We start from the raw sequence: 7,725 nt of genomic DNA, 5'->3' as shown, positions 1-7,725 counted from the left end.
GTGATTAGGTAAGCTCAAAAACACCACAAAAATACATTATAAAACACCCTGAATGAGGCAGAACAATAAAAACCTCTTTCATGGGGGGAGAAAACTTTCAGGAAATTGGAGGACAGATTTTGGCAGAGTACTAACTGCACTAGATACAACATTGCCCCCACCTGCATTGTGGTGGATGCCAACTGGGGCCAGCCTGCCAAGACAGCTGATGCTTTTGCAGCACGAAAACTCCCAAAACCCTTACAGAAAAATAAAGCAGCTGTACTACAAGCCCTGCCTTTGGGGAGCCCTGCCTGGGAGAAACTGTTGAGAATTTCTCCTCTCCCTGGAGAAATTCAATGAAATTGTCTACAATTTCTCATTGTAGGAAGCCCAATGCATTGCGGCCATTTTCTTATTTTTAGGCCTTCTTCAGGGGGCTGTAACATTAATGGTAATAAAAATTACAAATAGGACAACATGCATAATTAAAACATTACTAAAATACAATTTGCTGCAGGGGCTTATGCATGTATTACATTCTTACAAAAACCATATAAAACCTGCTTATTTACTAAGAATAACATATAAAGTTAAACTTACAAGAGGAAAAAAAGCCTGCAGATTTTTATTTTTATTTTGCAAAGGTTTGTCTCCTGTGTCAATCTACTGGAGACTGGAAAAGATGTTTCTTCTTGGATCTTATCTTATACTCTTTTTCTTTTGTCCATTTTTTTCTAGCTCTATCAGGTGTTTCCATGAGAGCAGCCAAGGTCTCTGAACTCTACTGTGGCAGTTAGGGAGTGTGTGTAAATCACCCACAGGTCATGAGTGGTAAAAATTCAAGGCCTTCATTTAAACTACATGGAGAGAGAGTGTTCAGTCTCAAAATCCACTCAGCTTCTCTCCTGAACAGATATTTTTCCTCCTTAATGTCAAGCTTATCCAGTGTCCAAAATTTTAGATCTGTGGGGAAATGCTGCTGTTCTGTGAAATGGCTTACAAGTGGGGCACCTGGTCTGTTGTTCTTAAAGTTACTCAGGTGTTTCCCTATCTGTCTTTTTAAAGGTCTTACTGCTTTTTCCACATAAAGCTTAGAGCATTTATTCTGCAGACTTTGTTCTCTAATAAGTATGAACTTCTATGTTATTCTTAGTAAATAAGCAGGTTTTATGTGGCGTTTATAAGAATGTTATACATGAATAAGCCCCTGTGGCAATTTGTATTTTAGTAATATTTTAATTATGTGTGTTGTCCTATTTGTAATTTTTATTACCATTAATATTACAGCCCCACAAAGAAGGCCTAAAAATAAGGAAAGGCCAAAATGTGTTGTGCTTCATGCGTCCTGAGAACCTGTTTCTTTTCTTGTGATTTACTTTGGATGCTCACCTCCTTTTGTTTTCTTCCCAAATTTCTCAGCCCACAAGTAAGGTGGAGAATTCCAAGAGGCCATTTTCATGATAGCTCTAGTCCGAATTGGATGGCGAGTCCAAGTGACGAATGTCTCAAGAGGCTCAGATGGAAGTAAGTCTAAACAGAGAGGATTAGGGGCAGGGAAGAATGTTTCTAGTAAAGGCTCCAAGCCTGGGCATCACCTTAAAAGTGAAGGTGTGGCTGCAATAGCCCTCCTCCTGAACAACTAACTGACAAGGGATTGCAGCCCATCAGTGAGGCCCCTGCCAAAACAGGGTGTCCCCATTCTGCCCTCCTGAGTTGGAACTTCAACCTGTGTGACACCTCTCCCACCAGCCCCTCTCTTTTCTTAGGTTCTCACAGAGAAGCTGCCAAGCTTCCACCAAAGTCAACGCTAGCAGTTGGACAGGAGCAACTGAACTCCCACCTGCTTTTCTGACAGAGGTAAGCTCACACTGACTCTGACATTCCACAGGCTGAATAGGCCCAAATCCTACTTGAATGTACATTTGATAGGCCTTGGGGGTGGGGCACAGGGATGGACAGACTCAACCAAGTCAGTGCCTGCTTGGCGGGTGCTCCAAGAGCCACCACTGCCGCTCGCCCACACGAGCCGGGCCGTGCGAGCCCCTGGAAGGCCCAGCAACCAGTCCGGGAGTGCCAGCCACCCACTGCTCCATGCAAGCCACCATTTTTATGGAAGATGGGGGGGTCTAGATTTTTGTATATCTAAAGTTGCACACCATGGTGACCGTAAAGGGCCATTTCTGCAACTTTAGATATACGAAAAGGGCAAAAATGGCCCTTTATGGGTGCTGTTGTGTGCAACATTAGATATATGAAAATCTAGACAGCCCCCCACCATCTTCCATAAAAATGGCAGCCTGCATGGAGGATGGGCAGCTGCCGGGCATGAGTGGACGGGTTCGGTAAGTCCCAGCCACTTAGGCGCTCAGCAGGTGGGGCAGCGGAGTGAGCAGGGGCAAGTCCAACAGACTCCCAGACCCAGTTGGGCATCCACAACATCCCTAGTGGAGCATATCCTATACCCCCATTTCTGCTCTGAATTTTCCCTTGGGTTAAATTTTGTCTCAGTCCTACTCACTCCTGTAATATGTGAAGTCATCAGAGAAGAGAGTGCCTCTGAGTACTGGAGCACAGAGTAAAATTTTGTGAAGCTAAAGCTATTGTAAGGATACAGAATTCTCACTGTTGTGGCACTAAAACCTGTAGCACACATTCTAGATGAAAGGATGTGCACAGAGTTATCAAAGATTGGCCATTTGGAACACTTACTTTTCCCTGTTTATTTTTTGCTGACTTGGTCCATTTTCCCCCTGTTCTCCAAGAATGTCTAATTGTCATAATCTTTATTAGGTAATTCTGCTTCCACATGATTTCCCACTGATCTCTTCAGAAAAATTCCAGGCTTCCTTGCAAGAACACACCCATGCCCTCTTCAACGCAATGGAGATGTCCACTAGTAATGGATTTTTTTTTCTGTAGAGTTTTGTTTTAAAAGCTAGTTCTCGATGCGTTCTTGCAAGGTGTATGCTTCAGATTCATTTCCTTGCTGTTTTCTCTCCATACTATAATTGGTATAGTATATTTTAAAGAGTTATATTCATAGACTCTATCTTTGGAAGACAATCTTACTCGGTCACGAGTGATCACCATGATGATGATGATAATTGGTATAAATAAAATATTTCGCTTTCATACTTCATGGTGTGCAGCTCATGTCCTGCAGGCCACATCTGGCCCCCAAGGTATTATTTTGGGGGCTCCTGTGAACCCCACAGCCAAAATTACCACCTAATTTGCTGCCACCACTACCGAGGATGCTCTAGGAACCAGGATTCAGATAGTTAGCTTCCAAAAGGACACTCCAAAAACTGGCACTCCAAGGGTTGTTTCAGGGTTCTGAAGGAAAGTGTGTCGGGGGGGGGGGTGTACATGGTTCTGTATTTGAGAGGGGATGTTTGTGTGTGGGGGGGGGAAGTGTGTGTGTGTATATATATATATATGTCTGTGTGTGTGTGTGTGTGAGGGGAAGTGTGTGTGTGTGTATTTGTGCAGGGGACAAGAGTGTGTGACTGGAAGTTGTGGGTGAAAGACAACATATATGTATGAGGGGAAGTGTGTGGGGGGGAAAGTGTACATGCATGTGTATGTGGGAGGGGGAATGTGTGTGTCTGTGGGGAGGGAGTGTGTGGTGAGTGTGTGTGTGTGCGTGTGTGTGTAGACTGTGGGGGAGGACAAATGTGTGTATGAGTATATGTGTGCGCTCACAAGTGTGTCTCACCTGCACGTGCAGGCCCAGCCTCCCAACCAACACAGCATGTGGGTCTCAGGGGCAAAAAGCTTGTGCACCCCTGCTGTGAAGCATTCTTGTGAATGTAAGCAAAATAACATGTCCCTGCCCCAAGGACTTTACTAACTAAATGCCAAGGGTAGAGGAGAGAAAACAGGACGGAGATGGGTGAGGAGAGAGGCTTGGGTAATAATGGAGAAATGTGCAGTTAAATAGGCATAGTCTTCATTTTAGTGGGTGGTGAGGGTTAAGGGGCAAAACAAAGACAGGGGGGAAATGTGTGTTAAAGAGGGCCTTGAAGGAACAGACAAGCTCTGTTCACATGAACCACAGCAAACTTGTTGGGAATGGCAGAACTGCAGGTCCTGTTCTGCACATGCCCATGGGCTTTTCTGCACAGAGCAAACAAGCATATGTGGGAAGGAGCTCCAGCCATAATGGGCAGCAAAGGGGAATGGCTGGCAGCTTATATCATTAAGTGCTCACCCTCTGCTTCTGGGGGGGCTTTGCCATTTTAATTTTGGGGATGGAGCCCCAATTATTGATTAGCAACCTGTTGACAGCTAACATGGTCCATGATACTCTCTGGAGACCCGCAGTTTTGCCCACAGTTTCAGAACAGTGAAGCAAGGTCTTTCATACCACGGAAAGGGACAAACTGATGGATATTGTTTAGCAAGAAATTGTCATTCTTGATGTATTGGAACACTCAATGTAATTTTACTGCTTTTGTTCAAAATATTGATCATAACTTGTTCTTTATATACCTTTATTTTTCTCCCTAATAATAAAAAATTGTACAGTTTGATTTTAAGACACTTCATTTTGCACAGTCAAAAGATGAACAAGTTTGCCTTGCTTGGCAGTTTTGTCTTTCAAAGCAAAAACAATTCTCCCTTGCGCTATTTGGTTCTGAGTATATTCATCAACCTGTTTTTCTGAGGCATTTCAAATTCTTCTTCATTTGGCTTAATAATCTGATCCAGAATATAAATACATACATACATACATATACATATACATATACATATACATATATATATATAAAATCAGCTCAAATATTTTGGCCACCTAATGTGAAGAGAAAACTCACTGGAAAAGACCCTGATGCTGGGAAAGATTGAAGGCAAAAGGAGAAGAGGATGGCAGAGGATGATAGCATCACCGATGCCATGAATATGAACTTGAGTTGAGCACACTCGGGGACACAGCGGAGGACAGGAAGGCCTGGCGTGCTATGGTCCATGGGGTCACTAAGAGTCAGACACGACTTAACGACTGAACAACAACAACATATATGTAATTTCCCATCTTTCTCCCTCCTCATCCATATGTTTCTAAGATACCAGATAACACATGTGAAACATGTCGAACACTGGAGTGCTACACAAATTGAAACAAAGATTGGGGAGGCCATTTTGCTGAATATTCTCCAGGGGAGGACTGAAATACTCCAACAGTTCAGGGGGAGCTCAAGAAAGATTTTCAAAAATGTATCAGAAAATGCTTTTCTGAAAAACTGTGATCCCTCCCTAGTTGGAACTTTGGTCAATCTAGTCTAGTAATAGGAGACTTGGTGCCCTCCAGATTTTTTGGACCTAGTCCATTAAAAAAAAATTGAACCCAATATTCACTGCTGTGCATGACAGTGAATCCCTAGGGCAGCCTTACCCAGCTTAGTGCCCTCCAGATGTTTGGACAACAACTCCAAGCGCCCTTGACCATTGGTCATATTGACTGAGGCTGGTGGGAGTTGAAATCCAAAGCATCTGCAGGACACCCAGTTGGGGCAGGATTCTCCAGAGAGGCAGGCAAGAGCTTTGCCTAACCCTGCTACCAGAGGTCCTTTAAGTGAGGGATTCCGGGATTGAACTGGTGATCTTCTATGTGAAAGCATGCACCCAGAAACTGAGCTATGGCCTAGCCCCCCCCCCCAATTTATTTTTTATTATTTTATTCCATTTCATTTCTATACCGCCCAATAACCAAAGCCCTCTTGGCAGTTCACAAAAAATTAAACCAAAGAGCACACAAAAAATATAAAATATATAAAACATTAAAACCACGGTATAACGATACAACCAGAATAAAACATAGCAGCAATACAGGGATTTAAAATACAGATTTAAAACAGCAAAGCTAAAACTCTAGAAAGCTAAAATGTTAAAATGCCTGGGAAAATAAAAAGGTCTTCACCTGGCGCTGGAAAGAATGCAGTGTAGGTGCCAGGCGAACCTTACTAGGGAGCTCATTCCAGAGCCAGGGTGCCACAGCACAAAAGGCCCTCCTCTGAGTAGCCATCTGCCTCACTTCCTTTGGCAGGGGCTCATGGAGAAGGGCCTCTGAGGATGATCTTAAGGTCCAGGCAGGCACATATGGGCGGAGGCAATCCTTCAGATAACCTGGCCCCAAGCCGTTAAGGGCTTTGAATGTTAACACCAGCACTTTGAATCGGGCCCGGAAATGGACTGGCAGCCAGTGCAGCTGGAAAAGTACTGGCATAATATGAGCTTGCTGGCCAGTCCCTGTTAACAATCTTGCTGCCCTATTTTGGACCAGCTGAAGTTTCCGGACCATTTTCAAAGGCAGCCCCATGTATAACACATTGCAATAATCCAGACGAGAGGTTATCAGAGCATGGATAACTGTCGCTAGGCTATCTCTGTCCAGATAAGGGCGTAGTTGGTATACCAGCCTAAGCTGATAAAAAGTGCTCCGTGCCACTGAGTTCACCGGTGACTCAAGTGACAGTTCTGGATCCAAGAGCACCCCCAAACTACAAATGTGATCCTTTAGGGGGAGTGCAACCCCCTCCAGATCAGGTTGAATATCACCTAGCTGGGCAGATGAACCACCCACTAACAGTACCTCCGTCTTGTCCGGATTGAGTTTCAGTTTATTGGCCCTCATCCAGTCCATTACCGTGCCCAGGCACTGATTCAGAACAGCCACTGTCTCACCTAGGTTTGATGAGAAAGAGAGGTAGGGCTGGGTGTCTTCTGCATATTGATGGCACCTCAGCCCACACCTCTGGATAACCTCCCCCAGCAGTTTCATGTAGATGTTAAACAGCATGGGGGATAAAATAGAGCCCTGTGAAACCCCATGGCACAATTGCCATGGCACAGAGCAATAATCCCCCAGCACCACCTTCTGGAATCGGCCATCCAAGAAGGAGCGGAACCAATGCAGTGCAGTGCCTCCAACTCCCAACCTGGACAACCTATCCAGAAGGATACTGTGGCCGATGGTATCGAAAGCCGCTGAGAGGCCCAGGAAAATCAACAGGGACGCACTCCCCCTGTCCCTCTCCCAGCAGAGGTCATCCCACAGGGCGACCAAGGCAGTTTCCGTTACAAAACCAGGCCTGAAGCCCAGCTGAAATGGATCTAGATAATCCGTTTCCTTCAAGAGAGCCTGGACCTGTCCTGCAACCACCCGCTCAAGCACCTTGCCATAGGGATGGGGGAGAATTTCTCCCTGAAACTTCGGGGGGCCGAGTGCCAACGCATTTGGTCCTCCGAAGGTTGTTTGGGGAGAAATTCTCCGCCACCCCCCCCGCCCCCCGCCACCCCCCCCCCGGGATGGGACTTACTTTTCACGAATGTCCCTCCCGGCGGCGGGTCCCGGCAGCGGTTCGGCAGGTCTTTGTCAGGGGCGGGGGCGGCAACCGGCATTACAAGAAAAGTAAAAAAAAAAACTGCCCCTGTGATAGGCTACGTAACGATTAACTATCACGGCTAGATTTGCAAAGTCAGCCGTGATAGGCTACATTAATCGTCACGTAGCCTATCACGGGTGACTTAAAAAAAAAAAAGCGCATACGGCTAATGGCGGCCCCCATAGGGAGCCGCCATTCGCGTTCCTTATTTGGTCCCTGTAGTCTACGTAAAGATTTACGTAGACTACGGCGAAAATAAGGGCAACGCAAATAGCCTGAATTTCGGCCAGGCGAGGCGGGAAGCCTCCCCCCCCCCAGCCTGAACTTCGGGGGGAGCAGCGAAGCGCCTCCCCCC

At 45.7% G+C, this 7,725-nt stretch overlaps 1 long non-coding RNA gene across 1 annotated transcript; it reads left to right on the top strand.

Moving 5' to 3' along the window:
* The first annotated feature begins 780 nt into the window (after positions 1-780).
* On the top strand, positions 781-4,514 carry LOC146343589 (uncharacterized). Its single transcript, XR_014792556.1, has 4 exons — positions 781-1,021; positions 1,402-1,506; positions 1,749-1,839; positions 2,773-4,514. It is a non-coding gene; the product is annotated as an uncharacterized LOC146343589 (long non-coding RNA).
* Positions 4,515-7,725: the final 3,211 nt, after the last annotated feature.

This window comes from Heloderma suspectum, chromosome 5 (assembly GCF_057233095.1).
Source record: "Heloderma suspectum isolate Gila_16-S chromosome 5, 16-S_ref, whole genome shotgun sequence".
Classification (NCBI taxonomy): Eukaryota; Metazoa; Chordata; class Lepidosauria; order Squamata; family Helodermatidae; genus Heloderma; species Heloderma suspectum.
This window is presented reverse-complemented; position numbering and strand designations above follow the sequence as displayed.